Here is a 16,966-nt window from a genome sequence, read left to right as displayed (position 1 = left end):
GGTCATTTTGCTGGTTAATGTAGTGTGCAAAGCCATGACAGGGATTTGGAGCGTCTCCAACATGCCTGGCACCCAGTCCCTTAAGTCTATTGAGGGAGCAGGAACATTTGAGACTAAAAATAAAGATCATCCACGGGTCAAAATTATCATTGGATTACCATTGATTTGAGAAAACCCACCAAATGCTGATTGCTTTTAAATTGAATCTTCAGCCTGATTGATTATGGTGCGTGTAATATAATTCTAGCAGGGAGGCGCTTTTGACCGACAGTCATTTTAATTAGCTCGCCTGTTTTAATGAATAAGCTTTAAACAAGCAGCTATGGAGGCCCATTAATTTTAGGTTATTCTGTTAAGGAATTCCTAATAATTTCTGATTATGAAATAAAATGAAAATCCAGTTAGTGGACTTCTAAGATTTATTTGGCTTTGCCAGTCAGTTGTTTAGACACTTGATAAGAAAGGATTTAATTCTATTTGCACTTATGACAAACAGCACTGAGTTAAAGAAAGCACAGATGATCATGTAACAAAGGTTTTGCCTATAGCACCTTTCCAGGACAATAGCAGCATTATGGAGCATTAATGGCAAAATCCACTGCATGCATATGCAACTCTTAAACAACAAGGAGCTTATGGAGTCTGTAGTTATGTCTTAAATCTGTTATAGCCACAACTGGTGGCTTGATAGAGGTCTAGTGGAGTATTGAGTGTAAAATCTGTCTGTTTTATATATATTTTTATCTAAATGAATGCAGTTAAGGATAGTGGGCATCATATATAGAGAGCAGTGATACTCAGCTTGATTTGCGTAGGGGCCACTTTTGCAAAATGATAGTAGGCCAGGGGCCAATTAATAAAAATACCTTAATAGTATTTTTCAATATATATATATATATATATATATATATATATATATATATATATATATATATATATATATATATATATATATATATATGAATTCTATTATATTCTACATGTATGAATTTGGACCTACTGCCTGACAGCTAAATACTGCAAACATTTTAAGATCTCTGTTTCCTGTTGTAAAGGACATAAAGCAATAACAGCAATTACTGATCAATCATTCATCACTTAAAGTGTCACTGATATTTCATGCATTCATTGTATATTTCCAGTGACAGATGATGAGATCTGCAGCGACCTCACAATAGATGGTATTATTACTGTGAATCTCTCAGTAATGCTGCTGATTCAATGCTGTGGATGTCACGTTTTTAAGCCGCACATGCCCGAGCGTGCTCATGCCATCATAAAAGTGGTATTTGTTCGTTTGAACTCTCCCCCTGCATGAGCCAGATGCACAGTGGAGTAGGCTTTAATAAGACGGGTAAACGTGGGGTCATCCTTATCATCATTGGCATTTATTTTTATGTCATGCAGAATTTGACCTTTTAATTTGTGACATTTTGTATGTATGTATACTAGACAAGACAGTCAGAACTTACATGATAAAATACAGTACATGAACAATTACCACTACTGGCAGCCAAAAACCGCATCAGTATGGTGGATTAAGCACTCAGATTGTTTTCCATTTCACTTCCGAACAGACAGACATGCAGTAGGTGCTGTATGAACAGGATACTCGACTTGCTTTGCTTGGGGGCCACTTTTGTAAAATGACAGGAGACCAGGAGCCAGTCAGAGTTGAGTTTTCTAGGATTTTAGAATGTTTCTCAGATTTTAGGACATTTTCTTGGATAGCTGGACCTCTATAGGATTTTTGGACATTTCTAGGATTTGGGGATTTTTCTTGGATTTTGGGACATTTCTTGGATTTTAGGACACTAGGGTCTTTGGGGGGCATGGGGGTCATAAAAATACATAACATGAGGCAGTTTAAAAGTTTTTGGTAGTAGAGGCTGTAGATCAGAGAGAAATAAAACAGAATTTTTATAAAGTTTGTTTATATACTTAAAAAAAATGAATCTTAAAATATAGACTGCTGTTTTCGTGTAATATAGTAAGAGTCTACCAGGTACAATTGTTGTTTATGTTTGTATCTGATTGCATATGATAAAGTGAAATCATCTGACAGATTTATGTCTGTGGCATGCCACACAAGAAGCTAATCCCTACTAAGGAAGGCTGAACACAAACATAAAAATTACAAAATTAGTGTAGAGGCACTGCTGCCCTCTCCGTGCTTTTTCACCACAGATGTAACAGATTTTATCCCACATGCCCGAGCCTGTCCATGCCATCACTAAGCTGGGCGCAGAACCCAGCGGCCTCTCAGCAGTGTACGGGAACCAACAAAAGAATGAAAATACTACAGTCCTGTCCTGTCCTGTCCTTTCCACTCGTCGAAAGCCTCCGTTTTGATAAAGAAGACTCTCTGTGTGTGTGTGTGTGTGTGTGTGTGTGTGTGTGTGTGTGTGTGTGTGTGTGTGTGTGTGTGTGTGTGTGTGTGTGTGTGTGTGTGTGTGTGTGTGTGTAATGAGAGTGAGATTAGATTTGCTGGGCTTTGGTAACTAGCATCCATATCATAACACACACTTTCACACAGATCTTCACGTGTACATCTGCACGCAGGAACAAACACAGTAGAGACAGAAAAACTCTTGGTGGATCTTTGGAGCTTTGTCTGTCAGATCAACTGATACTAAATCTGTAAAATCCAAAGTAAAATCAAAAGCTGAAACAATTAGTAAATTTGTCTATTAATCCAGTGGCTTCCAACCAGTGGGTTGTGGACCAAAAGTTGGTTGCGGGTCCATTTTGAATTGGCCACAAGTGACATGTCAAGTTTATAAAAAACACACTTTATTTGTAAGTACAGTACATTTGTAGAACCAAGCTTTTATTTTGATATGCTGTTTCCTGCCGTAGAGTGAGTGAATAATGGACAGCTACTGAACAAAGACAGCAAACTAGCAAGATGACATGGCCAAACGCAAATATTTCACCAAATATATTCAACTGTGTGGACCTTGAACTAATGACAAAAGAAAAATCTAGCTAGACCATTTGGGAACCATTTTATTAGTCCATTGACTGAAAAAGATACATCAAAATGTCCTTCTCAAATTAGAATACTTGCCGATTTCCCTAATATAAAATAATATATATATTAAACTAAATATATACGCATTTTAACCATTGAATATGTCAACTTCAGGGAAATTGTGATCTTGTGATCCATTAATTGACAAAAAGACAATAACATAAATGATAATAAATCAGATTATTCAATATTTTAAAAAATAGCAGCCAAAAAATGATAAATAATTCTCTGTGAATTTCAGGATTTAAAGAAGAATTTAAGCAACATGTTTGAAAAAGAATTTAAAGGGACAGTTACCCCCCAAAATCAGACATGCATATTTTTCTCTTACCTGTAGTGCTGCTTCGAGTGTTGGTAATATTGACCGTAGAGATTTCTGCCCTCTCTCATACTTCCTTCTATGCAATGATGTAGGTAGGTTTGTAGGTATAGTTTATTAGAGAGAAAACAGTTCCAGGAAACTGATCACAAATAGACTTTGTAAGATAATGGACATAGCTACTGTGACTCAGTGGTTTGCAGACTATTTTGAAGCCTCAAGTTTGGCCTTTGACCATCTCTGTTTTTTGAAGCCACAAGACACTGTGCAGTTGTCATGAATGGTAAAACTAGCCAGAGAGGTCAAAATTATTTTTTGTTCCAGGCTGTAAACATGTTTATTTTTGCTGAAAAGTTTGATATTTTTTATTTTGGGATGAACTGAGGATATAAATAGTGCCTGGCAGCTTCAGTGCAACAGTCAGCCATATTAAGAAATGCAGACTGAGCTAATGTTTTTATATTCTAGCACCATGGAAAACAGTCTATGACCCGACATTCTCTGAGTGGCCATATGCCAATAATGTGTTCTCAGTGAGAGCTGGCAGCTGTGTCCCCTCCACCCCTCCACCCCTCAGGTGGGCGGCTGCGTCACCTGGCAGCCGTGTCCAGGCAGGTCCCTCGGCATGAGGAGACACTTGGTCAGCACCTGCAGCTGCACAGCACATCAAAAAAAAAACTTTCTCTAATGTAATGGTATGATGCAAAATGTTGCCCTAGAAATAACCTTAACTTGAAGCCAACCATGACAAGCCACAGGTTGATTTGTTCTACAATGGATAATTAATCTGATGGATTTTTTTCACTAATGATCACCTTACAGAATAACAGATTTCATGATTCTTTCATAGTAACAGATAAAACTGTCATGTATGGATTGCAGCAACTTTATTTCAACACTACCTGTCTACCTCAGTAGTATCAGCTAAATTTGAGTTATTTCACGCCTGCAGGCATTTCCTGGATGATTTTCTACATGATTTCACACTCACTTGATGTCAGTGTTTAGTTTTGAACCTGCAGAGTTAATGATTAGCTCAGGAGTCTGGTTTCTTGTTTTGCTGGAAAGCTGGAAGTGTGTGTAAATCCTTTTGCATCAGCTTTTGTATGCACATCTTATCTTTGTTCCCTAGATAAAGAGTTTAGTAGTAAACATGCAAACCGCCAGTGCCTGCAAGATGTCTTCCATGAAGCAGAGTGGGAAACTACCACCAGTCGACATCAGCCAAATACGGTTAAATTTAGGCCACGGCTGATAAGATTTTTGGTACTAACTACCACTCTGTCTGATAAACACCTATTATCTGTTGTTTTTCCTTCTTTCCTTCTTTATTTTTGTCACTCATTCAACTTTTCAAATGCAATATTTTGCTGTTTGTTCCCATTTCATACATTGTGAAAAAAAAGAAAAAAAACAAAAATCAACTTTTATTTAACTTAAAAAAGTTAGTGTCCGAGCTACTGTAAAATTTGAATTTTAAGAAGAGTTTTGTAATCATTCAACCTTCTAAGCTTCTAACCTTCAATCTTCTAAGATGAAGTCAATTTCAAAATTTAAGGCAGGATGGACACTAGCTTTCTTAAGTCAAGACAGATTTATATTTGCAGTGTATCATTGTTTACTGAAAATCTGTGGAATTTTGAGTGTTAGTGGGACAAAACAAGCACTTTAATAATTTAAATTAGGCTTCTGGGAAGTGATTTTCCCCATTCTTTCCTCTATTTTCTGACTAAAGGATTCATCAGTCATCCAAAGAAAATTGATCAGTTGCAGCTTTAGGACAAACTTACAAACATAGCTGGTGAATTTCGAAATCTCTCCTTCGCTGTGGTTGGCTGATGGATATAATACTTTGTTTCCAATTACACAAAGTGCCTTGGTGATCATTGAGGCTGAGTAATGTAATTTTTCTTTCTTGAAACAAAAGTAAGGTAAATGAGATTCTTTCTCAGATATCCTGCTGACAGACTTGTCTGTGATTTGATTTCTTAAATGTTTTTCCTACCAGCACGGAGGCGTTTGCCAGCAGTGCCAGAAGCCATTCATGATGCACTTGTTTAGTGTCAAATATGGAGGAGCTTTGCTCCACTGAGCTTATGAGTCAAGGCCCCCGAGCTATTTCCTAATCAGCTGCATGCCTCCTACTCTTCTATTTCACCACATGGTGATATCCTGCTCTCTACTGAAATGAGGCGTGTGGATGCTTATCTGTCATCCCCCACGCTCTAAATGAAGGACCAAAAGCAATCTCCTTTTCTCCTGCTGCTGTCCACGCACAGCGGCCTCACCTCGACCCCAGATCATCGCTCTCATTTCCTTGGCTCTGGGTCCTCCAAGCTTTGTCATAAGGTCTCAGTCTGGCCCTTTGAAATGTTCATAATCACAAAGTTCACTAGAGCAGCAAATGGTCCCGTCAGGCCTGCGGCTACAGACGCTGGGGAGACAAATGAGATTTCACCTCATCTCCTTATTTTTAAAGCTTTTTAGTAAAAAGTACATGAAAAAAGCAAGGTTTAGGTTGTTTATTTACAGTCCGGTGATGACCTGGTGGACAAGAAACATGGACACAAACTTTTGGCAGGTTCATTTTGTAGAACTTAAAGGAAGACTATTTTTGAAAACCATTTTATCATCTCGTCCCCACACATGTTCATCTGCTGCAGAGCCGTGTGCATACCTCTGCCCTTTTGGCAAAGGGAAAGCAGTCTATAGCCTATTTTAGCAGGTTTACCCGAGTTTGAACACCCGCATGCACAGGGTTTTTCGTGGGAAAGGGGTATTAGTCTCTGTCAGCCATTTCATCATGTTTCCTGAAAATAGGCAACAGATTACCAATCAAATAACCTACATTTTCTTATCCAAATAAAAGTGGACAGCATGTCATTCCAAGGGAAGGTCTCACCTCGATGACGCTAATCCCCCCCCCCATTCAACCAGTGATCCCCACACAATGCAAACAGAGGATTGTGCCTGAATGTGTACTCAAGTAATGGAGGTGAAGAGGGAGAAAGCCCTCCTCCTCATCTCTCTGTCCGTACACTTGTATGGCTTTTAACACCCTGCTGCACTCCCAAACAAAGCACCACAGAGAACCTATCTAGTCAATCCCTGGGACATTGCAGATATTGTCTCCCTAGGCTTTGATCTTATCCTCCTCATCAGTGATCCGGGCTTTAATCATAATGCTGGAGGAAGACAAGCTCACACCTGAGAGGGCTGAGTAGCTTTTCTCGAAACTGAGTGATGTGTTTTACGGTCAAAAGCAGCTGGACAATTTTGTTTTGGTTTAAAGCAGTGATACTCAACTTACCAAATCTGGCCCCCGATAGTGTACCAGTGGCCCCCTAGCCATTTTCTAATTCACAATAGAAATAAAATGATTCACAGTAGAATTGTTTTTGTACCTTTTGGTTTACTACATAAAGGTCCAGTGTACATAAAACAGCATCAAAATGTCTTAAAAATAACATCAAATGTGTAATCCCAAAAATGCTGTCAACAAATTGTTAGGTTTACAGGTTTCTGACTAAATTACTGGGTTTTTTTTTGGTTTTTTTTTGATTGGGCGGGGGGACGGGCACTTGATTACCAGTTTGCCTTTAGGTCAAGAAACCATTGTTATAGTTAGGTTGCATCACACCTTCCAGTACATTTTTCAAAGTAAAACATGGAACTGAGCCCTCATCATGAAATCAGGATCCTGAGCTCTTCCAGTCCTCAGCATTACAAATTCTGGCTTCAGGCCTGGTGGCTCAGTATGTGAGCTCAAGCAGATGCAGCAAAATTATTCAGAGCCCGATCCCCTGAAGATCTTTGATGTATGCATACAAAGTGTGTGAGAGGGAGGTTGAGCAACACTGCAAAGCCAGATGCCAACTTCCAGGAGTTTTACAAGTGTGAAAGCACAGTGGTGCATTGTTGCACTTGTGGTCTGCTCTCCAAGGACAGAGGTGATGTTTGCTTCGTCATGCAGCGTAGAGACTCGAATGGCCACCACCTGCAAGCTGTCACGACATGCAGTGAAAGACTTTATGGTGACTTCATAAAGATCTCCTTCTATAAAAACCACAGTCTGTTTTCTGAAGTTTTTTGATGAGGTTTTGGCTGTTTGTGCGTCTGTGGGGTTTCACTGTTATTTTTAGCTCTCTTGGTTTCCATGCAAAACTGCTGGAGTATTACATTTGCTTTTCTGTGTCACTTGGTGAAAAGGGAAAAATGTGAAGGGCCATGCCACTGAGCAATAAAAAGTACATTCCCTGTGAAGAACATTTGCTTCCATGCTGCTATATTTCAGATCCCTCTCTTGCACTGCCACTGATGCTCTGCAGTGATATTTGTTTTGTTTTCTTCATCTGGCTCTGATCTGAGATCTACGAGTACGAGTTTCTGCCAGTGCAGCGTCTGCCAGTGATCTCATCTTGTCCAAGGACGTGCTGAGATGAGGAGGCCTGAGTGTTCAGACCTTATGTTGACCCTTAGTTGATAAGCTGTCTCACTGCTGAAGCGCAGGCCAGTGCTGTTTACAACCTGAGGTTATCTGGCTGCTCCTCAACGGCTGCCGTTGGGCTGCAGCTCTCCAGCTGCTGTTTCCCTGCCTTACCTCATATATGAGCTAGGCCCCCGCAGTTCAATATGTCTTCAAGATGGAGAATTGCCCCTCTAATCTGAAAAAAATGAAAAGCAAAGCGAAAGCCACTTATAGTCATGATGGCAATATGCTTTAAATGGTCGGCCTGAGGAGCTGTTTTCGGCAATTTCTGCACGCAGTGAAATCTTCACTGTGAAGATCCTGCCAAGTGTCTGTACCGGTGGGTGGATTTGATTATTCCAGACTGCTAGGAAGCAGGAATTCTGGGGGAAAAAAATAAGCTGAATAAAGTTGAAAAATCTCAGTTTTATATTAACATTTGTGTTTCAAACCAAATATAGTCTTCCTCGACATAAAGCGACAGTTATTTAGATATTTTCATTGAAGCAGTTACTGCTGTGCACAACAAAACAGCTGTACTTTTTAACCTCCCTCTGACTTTAGTAATCAATGGGAGAGGGTAATGCTAATGAAGTCATGCAAGTAGATGACTGGTGCTAACTCTCCAAAGCAGCCTCAACACTAAATCACCCCCCCACCGCCACCGCCTTTACGTTCATGTGTTTCTATAATTAAGAGCACATGTAGAAGAAGCAGCTGCTTCAGTAAATACGATGGATCGCTCCACTGAGCTGCCAGGCTGCAGATTGATCTGACCTCAGAAAGACATTAATGCTCTAAAATAATGTCCTGAGCGAGTAATATGCAGGCTGAAAAAGCAAACCAAGATGTGGCTGCTCATTTCCACCCAGAAAATTACCCAGTGTCATAACTCCTTTAGTTATAGAGCAGTCAGAAAGGATTTAGACAGGATGTTTTACATCCAAATTCATCCATGTTATGCTTGTAGCTCTTTTTACCCTTGGGGACTATATATAAAAAACACTGCACTACCTACACCATTCATCCAATGTGAATGTAAACTTTCTTAAATTAAAGGTTTGGGTTCACTCAAATTAACATAAACATGCTGTCTTTTGTACATGTGGTGGTATCTAGTCATGAAAGTAGTTTTATTTGTCCAGGTTTTGAGATTTTGATCTCCACCCAACACAGTGGAGGTGAATGGAGTTTTATCTGTTGAGCTCATGCATTTAAAAAAAAAAAACCCTGACATGTGTTGCTTTGGTTTGACTCGGCGCATCTGCCTGAACAGCAAGGATTTGCATCTCACTACAACAGGGCACTTGAAGGTGTGTCTTTAAGCGATGATGAGCTTGTGCTTTGAACCAACTCCAAAGACAGTCCATCTCGGGACAACTTGATGAGCTTAAACCGGTAATGTAAATGTAAATTAGTGCAGCATGGTTTGACTTTGCATGGCCAAACATGCCAAAGAAAAGCCCTTAAAGCTTACAGTCTTGTCTCCTTTACAGTAAGAGCAGCTGGTAATATCCATCATGAGAGTCCCTGCCACAGCATCCTCACAGCAGATGTCACAGTTATCGATGTGACCTCAGTATTTAAACAAATAAAAGTCACTGAGAAACGTGTGAGTCTGGTGGGAATGTTTTACCGTATGTTTCAAGCGGAAAATGCAAACCAAGCATGACAAGCCTGGGTTTATATGGTGTAATGTATCTCATATGTTAGGGGCTTTTATGAAACACCTAGGATAACAGTGTGCATGGATGTACTCTAATATAAATCATCAATGAAAAAAAGACTTCATGCAAATACCACAGAAATCAGCCCTTTAAAAAAATAATTTTAGAAACTTTTCTATGTGAAAGATGATTTCTCTTAATATCTCGCCCCTATCTTGAAGTGTAAGAATGTATTAAGGAGTTGACCTTTCTAATCCTCTTTGATCTACAGACAGTAACTTTAGCTACTGTGTCAGTCTGACCGAAATGTGGGTCTGCAACACAACTCTGGAAAGCTCATCTGAAGAATGTACTGCTCCCATGAAGTAGAAGCGAAATTACAAAAGTTCCCAGAAAGAGAAATAGTGTCTTTTGGCCTCTGATCACCAAACTCAGCAGTCCATCATTCTTCCCTCATGTTTTGAATCGCATAAATCCCAGATCTCAGAGAAGAAGAGAAGAAAAATATGTTGATACATGCAGAAAAAGAAGCTGCTGTGTCAAGCAGGGATGAAAAATCATCTCTAACTGTGTTCTCAGAGATGATATTTTAGTCTCTTATTGGAGGCAGAGGAGACAGAGGATGCAGGGTCATCACTCACCCCGCCAGGTTTCATACAGTTGGGGTGATTTAGTGGCGTTGAGGGGCTGGAAGCTGCATTGTTCCTGTGTGGGAGAAGCCTGGAAAACACACACAAACAGATTTTTAACTGTTAGAATAGACTGCTTGTGTGTGTGTGTAGGTGTGTGTGTGTGTGTGTGTGTGTGTGTGTGTGTGTGTGTGTGTATGGGTGTGTGTGTGTATGTGTGTGTGTGTGTCTGGGTGAGTGTGTGTGTGTGTGTGTGTGTGTGTGTGTGTGTGTGTGTGTGTGTGTGCGCGCGCTCGCACACGCAGGGAGGTAAAGGAAATAGAAAAAAGAGAGGAAGGTGTTTAGTCAAGAGAAGAATTGAAGGGAGGTCGGGAGAGTAGGTGGGTGAGGGGGCAAAATTTAACTCAGGACAGTCTGGAGGAAAGGGAGAGAGACACAGAGGCTTTCAGATGATATTTTCATGAAGCAACAAGATCTTACTTTAAGCATCTGCCAGTAGTGTGTGAGAGTTCTGGCAGTGCACAGGAAGGAATTTGTTTTACATGTTAGATTTGTAAAGGTAAGCTATTTTGGGTGGTTGTAGTTTGTGGGCAGTGCATCACTGTGAGCAACAAATAAAGACAAAATTAGACCATAGTTCTTTCTCACGTCTTCCCTGGGAAAGACTTCACCAACACAGGCTTTAAAATGCTAGAATAAGCATGCGAATTCCTTAATGCAAATTGCGTGTTGTGAGCGTGAATAATGTACAAACCACATTCCCTCACGGGAAATAGGAACAAAATCCCATCACAGACACCATCATTTTTCCCCTGTTACTTCTTTTCCACCAACATGGAGCTAGTTACGCTCCGGTCCCCGCACCAAATTTTTGAGCCCATCAGAGTATTTTGACTTTAAAAGAAGTTAGTCAAGAACCCCAGAGTTGGTTCTCAGCTAAAACCAAACCTAAAGTGTGAACTTTGACAACATTAATGGACATGTCATATTCTACAGGTTGGAAACAGAGGATGGAGAAGTCAACAAAAGAAATGTTATGTGGCCTCATAAGTAGTTGGTTCATGTTGAATAAAAACAAATATCTCTTATAACAGAACAGAAGTTCGCAGAGTATCTGTGATCTGACATCTTGATATTAATGTGTATTTCTGTTGTGCATTGTACAATGCCCTCCATTGATGACACAGCCTTGATTACAATGGCTCTTATTGTAACTGGTGGAAACATGAGCTGGTTTCATAGATAGCATCATGGTTCCAGGAGTCCTAAATGAAACCGGTTTAAGAACGAGAGCTAATTTGGAGGTAAAAGGGTTTGTGTGGTAAGGTCAGATAATGGTTAAGGACGGGCTACATGAATCTCTTTGGTAAAAATAGTCAAGAAATTAAGAATTGCAGTTTTATAAAGTTAGGGGACTCGTGATGGAAATGCCCCAAATGAGAATTTGAGTTTCCTAGGATAGTGCCTTACTCTGCCTCTGATTTGCTTATCCTGACATTCTTAGCCTAAACCTAACCAATCCCACTCCTAAACCTAACCAATCCAACCAATGAAGACAACAAGTACTAGCCAGTCATAGTGAAGGTAAGGCAGGTCATTCCCTTGCTGTCCTAGGATCTGCAAATTTGCATCCCAAATACAATTTTTGGGGCTTGTGATCAGTGATAATTACCTGCAAACAAGTGCAGCTGCAGCTCTGACTCTACTCATCAAAAAGAAAAGCATTTTTTTTTACAAATGGCCTATTTTTATATGAGGGCCTTCTTTATTTTGGTGAAATACTTCTTTAAGTTCAGAGCATAGACTTTTCAGTAGTTGCTACTTGCAGCTCCAGATGCAGGCAAATGACAGATGTGGGATTTTACATGAAGGATGTCCTTTGGAAACCAGTGATTTTAGAAACCTCCAGCTTGCTGCATCACTGCACAGAGACAACCACAACGAGTGACACCATGATGGCTGTCATTTCCAGATCAGACTCTATTTTGGACATATTCATAAATTCCTAAATATCACTGTAAAATGTGTCCTAACCTACATAGAAAAAAGAGTGCAAGTTTTGTTCTTTAGCACTATCACATCACCATAGGGTCTTCAAACATCCTGGTGTCACAAAATCAAAACATGTCCCTCTTTTAGCTGAATTTCTCTACTACCATACATTTTCTATGTTGTTTCAAGTATCTGAAAAAAATGGAGAATTCAAATTTACCATAATCTTCACATATTATTCTCTTTGTCTCCTGTTGGACCTGTTTATGTGTGAGGCCATTTCTCTGCCCACCTTAGGGCCCCATTATAAACAGTCTTAGTCCTGCCTGGCGTCTGGGGGCCCACTTGAGGGCGAGGCCAGCTGCACTGTGAGCGCCACGGTCTGTCCTCGCCTTATTGTCTGCTTCTCTCACTCCCTTAACTGTCCCTAACACCCTGACAGTCCCTTGCACCCACACACACACATTAACACATGACTCCATGCACTTGGTGTGACGAGCCACCTGTGTGCTCAGACACACACACACACACTTCACGGTCATTACAGTGACTAAGAGTCAGGTTGCAGAGTAACGTGCACCCTGAGTCCAGGTGTACTGTAATGTGTGTTCCAACATTACTGCAACAATGCACACACACACGCACACAGGTCTATTTGTGCACTCCACATTCCTTTGCATTTCACTTTCTCTGAAAAATGCATTTCCACACACCCTGACGACAACCAAACCTCTCTGCTGTCTGGAGCGCACAATTGCACATGCAATGCGGAGGTCAAAGGTCTGTTATTCCAGTGAGCGAGCCAGCTGAGCGTCCAGCAATGAGACAGACTTTGTGCATGTGTGCAAGCCCGCTAACTTGGGCTAAGCCTCTGCAACACTTCGTGTATTTTTGTACATTAGCAAGAACGCCTTTACACTATTTTTGCACGGCAGTGACAGTGTTTGTATGCAAACCCTCTCCTGCCAGTAACCCAGTCCATGGTTTATAATTCAGGCATTAGTGTGTCTATTCACACAGGACCCAGGGGCCACAGTGAGAGTATGAAAACGACATTAGACCACGCAGATCATCTTTCACCCCCTTTTTGACTCTTCTGAGCACTGCTGCAGGGTTTAGGAGCCCCACGACACCGAAACCCTATCGCCACAGCGTTGTTTTAGGGACAATGGATGCTGGTTGAGTATAGAGCAAAGGTGTACAATATTTCACGTACTTGCCCCACGGTGCCTGTTCTATGGCTGAAAGACACGTTCACAAAATGGGCTGAAAGATGTAGAACATCAGATGCTCTTGTCAGTACTGTAAATCTTCCAACAGATGAATGTTAGAGAAAGGTGTAAAAATTGGTTTAAAGGTTGGTATTTTCCTACAAAACACTGTATAGACTCATATTAAAGTAACTCCTCTCAATCATCACTGATCACCCAAAAGGAAAGTGGTGTATTTTCTGCAGGGACTCTGTCCTCTGCCTGTAACTTCTTGTTTGCGCCTATTTTGCTGTGTTCAGGGCAGCATACATCCAGGAGGAAGCTCCAAAAATCACAGACACAGCACCAAAATATGCAAATACAAAAAGGTGATGAGTTCTTTCACTCTTGATTATGCTTCTTTTTCAAAAAGTAATCAACAATTCCTGCATAGTTTACCTTTAGACCTCAAATGGAATCAGTATTGATAGACATTTGATGGATAGCCTGCTAGTAAGAGATCTGCGGACCAGCAGTGGCACAAGCAACGGACCTCAGAGAGTTGTGGATTTTACTTTTGTTTTTTTCCTACATAGTGAAGGTTTTTTGATGAAGCCAATACTAGCAAAGCCAAGAACATGTGGCATTGATGACTTGCAGGTAAAAAGAAGTTTTGCCATCAAAACTGGACTGCATTTTATTATCACTGACAAGAATAGACAATAAAGACAATAAAAACACTTAAAAAGTTACTTATTTGCTTGCAGCTACAAAGAAAATAATTCTTTTTTCAAACAATGTGTACCCCTACCTCCCTACGGCCCTCTAACACTTGTGGCTCATACTTGGAATTGGAGGCTGCTGTCAGTGTTTTAAAACCAACATTACAAGGTTTGAGGAGCAATAAAAGAAATTAAGTTTTCCCTGCAATGGCTAGGTATCAGTTCTCAATACCTTATGAAGGTACAGAGTGAGATAACCCAGTACCAGTTAGTACTGAAACTGCATTTGATAATTTTTGTACCCAGAAATGGAATAAACATTGCAAGATTTGTTTGGTTTAATGCGTTGTGTGAATAGCTCTCTACCGCAGCAGTGCTAACACATAAAATCTGTAGTGTGGTGAAGTTGAGCGCAGTGTGTTTGACATAGTTAGCAGTTCAACTTGCTTTGATGCCACCAAAGTGTTTATAAGTATAGCTACACTAAATGCCTGTGTGGTGTCTAGGGGTGTTTTACACACCTGAATGCTTCACGAAGTACTCTAATGGTATCAGTATCACTTTAAGGGTACTGATATTGGTACTGGTATCATGAGTTTTTTAAACAATACTTGGCGCTATTCCTTGGTTTTTACTAGATTTGTGTGTGTGTGTGTGTGTGTGTGTGTGTGTGTGTGTGTGTGTGTTTCTAATAAGCTAGAAAATTTATTATGAAAATATTGTATTCCTGTGCGTCACAGGCCTCTGTTAACTGTTCAAGTCTTTAGTTGTTAATAGAGGTTGTCAAAAATAACTTTGTTAAATAACAATATGTGTTTAAATTTATTTTCTTTATCTAACTTTGTGTAAGACTTTACTTTCTGGAGGAACCTGTTTGCTTCCATGTCAGTGAGACGTCCTCTTGAACTCTCTCTCCTCCGTGCCAAGAAACAGCCATGGATAACAGCGGCTGAGCTTCAAACAAAGACTGTCAAAACACCCCTTCCACTGTCCAATTTCATTGCCTTGATCCTTGGGAATACCTCAGCAGAGGCAGAGGTATGCCTCCAAGACCTTTTCCAGTTCTCCCTCCCATCGTCCTGCTCCCTTTCAACAAACATCCCAAAGTCCTGTTTGTTTGCTCTGAAAATAATCAGCCCAGTGCTTGATTATTGAGCCGCATGGCATAATCTCCACAGTGATGACGTCTCTATCTGTTGTAGTTTTTGAGAAGTGGGAAGAGTTTTGTCAGATTTCTTAAACTTAATCTGTTCTGAAAGTTCAATGTTACAAAGTATAATTTTTTACTTCAGATTCTCCTGCCTTTGACTTTATCATCCCCTCATCTCCTACTACGTGTCCATATCTTTATCCAATTTCAAATCAATTTCAGTCACAAAGTGTCACTTCTTATCCGGTTTTCTGCTCTCCTTAACACCAAGTAATTCAATGCAGATCAGCTGGCCGCACCACCTCACAGCTGTGTATTTGGCATAAAGATATCCAACCTTTAAGCCAGCTTTCAATATCCTCCACATTTTCCCTTGATTTTACTTCTCCATTGTCTAACTTACTGCTGCCTGGCCTGAAGGACACTTAATTTAACCAAGGTTTGCTGCGTGTCAGTTGGCCAGGTCTCTTTGCTTTTCTTCAGCTTTCCACTTTGTGCGGTCCCGATCGTCTCAGCTGTGTACTGTCACCAAGAAAGAAACTTTCCTGATTTATTGTGCTACCATTGTTCCCCTCAACCTCAAAGTCTGCCTTTGAGATCTACACTAAACAAATGATACAGCACAAAGACTACAAAACATGTGACAAAAATAATGGCCTTATGACCCAGGCAGGGCTTTAGATAGAGGCAGAAAGAGATCATGAGTCTGTAAGTGATAAAATAAGACTTCTGTGGATGCAACAAAATCAGTTTTAGCTTTTAGTTGGAATTAAAGGACAAAACTGAGGTCACAAACATCTCTGTGCGGAAAGTTTCCAGCTGAAACTGTGTGGATTTTTGGCACTGTGAGGCACTTTGAATGAAGCCGTCCACAGGTCTTAATAATCTTTCACCTGTACTCCCTCCCCCCCTTCCTTTGACTCCACTGAAGAGGTCATCATCCACTGAAGCTGAGAAAACAACAGAAAGCTCAGGCCTGGTCAGGCAGCCAGGTCAAGGACCTTAAGAGCCACAAGAGGCCCGCCACCCTCTGGGTCATTAATAATTAATGAAACCTGAGGCTGGGACAGGAGGCCATGACTAAACACAAAAAGAGCCAGGGCAGCGAGAGAGCAGTAAGAGGAGGGGGCACTGATAGAGAAAGGCCCTAAATCCAGCCCTGGCTACAGTCCGTGCTTTTACTGTATGCTCCAAAGGCTCCAGACACAACAATCTGCACAACCCAGTGACATTTGCACACAGAGTGGAGCTGAAGCAACAGACTCTGGTTCGCAACTCAAGTGAGGAATGAAAGAGACAAAAAAGTGGGGTTGCCCAATTGGATAGGAAAGAAGCAGATTGTGGAATGAAAAACAGCATGAAAGTCTTCTCACTGTTTCCCATGAAAATTTCTGTTTCACAAAGCATGTACTTGCCCTAGAGGTAACATCACGCCGAGACCTCCATTACGAGCACGGCCTGATGAAAGCAGAGCTAAAGGGGGGCTTAGGAGGTTTGGTTCTTAACCCTCCCCCATTGCGCCATATATGAAAGCAGATTCAACATGATATTATATAACGAGTAGTCTTTAGAAGAGCAAGTGTTTGGATGAGGTGATCTAATCTTACTAACGATTTCCAGAAAATATGGTTTGCAGTGCATTATCTATATAAGTTCACGACTTTGAAGGGGATTTTATTCAGTATTAAATATGACTACACAGATGTCGCTGACTTTTCTTGGCTTGTCATATGTAATATCAATATCATGCCTGTAGTCTCAATAAAAAAATACACAATCTTGACTGTGCTCTTTA

The 16,966-nt window shown here is 40.6% G+C and overlaps 1 protein-coding gene across 1 annotated transcript in view; it reads left to right on the top strand.

Moving 5' to 3' along the window:
• The window catches only part of met (MET proto-oncogene, receptor tyrosine kinase), an 81,555-nt gene that overhangs the window by 11,385 nt on the left and 53,204 nt on the right, over nt 1-16,966 (top strand). The gene's annotated exons all lie outside the window — the stretch shown is intronic.

This window comes from Plectropomus leopardus, chromosome 7 (genome assembly GCF_026936395.1).
Source record: "Plectropomus leopardus strain MGB_pleo_1.0 chromosome 7, ASM2693639v1, whole genome shotgun sequence".
Classification (NCBI taxonomy): Eukaryota; Metazoa; Chordata; class Actinopteri; order Perciformes; family Serranidae; genus Plectropomus; species Plectropomus leopardus.
The sequence above is the reverse complement of the archived record's forward strand: the minus strand, read 5'-3'. Positions and strand labels throughout refer to the sequence as shown.